Source organism: Suncus etruscus, chromosome X, assembly GCF_024139225.1.
Source record: "Suncus etruscus isolate mSunEtr1 chromosome X, mSunEtr1.pri.cur, whole genome shotgun sequence".
NCBI classification, from domain to species: domain Eukaryota; kingdom Metazoa; phylum Chordata; class Mammalia; order Eulipotyphla; family Soricidae; genus Suncus; species Suncus etruscus.
In genome coordinates, this window is record NC_064868.1 from 100,999,517 (window position 1) to 101,000,289 (window position 773).

The window sequence follows — 773 nt, forward strand, 5'->3', positions numbered from 1 at the left end:
CACCAGCCTGTACTCTAGACAGGCTTTCTACTTCCCTCATTCAGTCACATTTTGTTATGATAATTCTCAGTGTAATTATTTCTGTGACTGCACTAAACGATCCCTGTGGTGAGCTTCATGTCAGGAGCTGGACCCTCCAGTCCTCCTCTATATTGTCTCTGAGAATCATTACACAATTGTTTTTCATTTTTCTCAAAACCCATAAATGAGTGAGATCATTCTGTATTTATCTCTCTCCCTCTGACTAATTTCACTCAGCATAATAGATTTCATGTACATCTACGTATAGGAAAATTTCATGACTTCATCTCTTCTGATGGCTGCATAATATTCCATTGTGCATATGTACCATAGTTCCTTTAACCATTCATCTATTGAGGGGCATAAAGATAAGGCCTCCCAATTCTTACCACATGTTGAGTTCTTTATACTGACTGTATAGAAAGTGGAGGTACAGTAAATGCACCCCATACACACCTCAACCCAGGCCCTTTCCCTGGTCTGTATTGTGAATTGGGGGACACAAAATAGAATACCTGGACCTATTCCCCCATTCCTCTCTTTCATCTTCCTTCCTGCCTTAAAATTTTTCTTCTCTGTCTTTTTCCTCCCTAAACAGTGTGCTCAAGGATGATCCCACCCCATTACTACATTACATATCATTTACATTTCCAATTATTTATATGCTGCAGGTGAAATCAACCTTTTTGTATTTCTTTTCTGGCTTCTTCACATAACATAGCATTTACTTCCAACCAGTATGATGCAACTTG

The 773-nt window shown here is 38.9% G+C and overlaps 1 non-coding gene across 1 annotated transcript; it reads left to right on the top strand.

Moving 5' to 3' along the window:
- The first annotated feature begins 393 nt into the window (after positions 1–393).
- On the top strand, positions 394–526 carry LOC125999827 (small nucleolar RNA SNORA51). The gene has a single exon (XR_007492293.1). It is a non-coding gene; the product is annotated as a small nucleolar RNA SNORA51 (small nucleolar RNA).
- Positions 527–773: the final 247 nt, after the last annotated feature.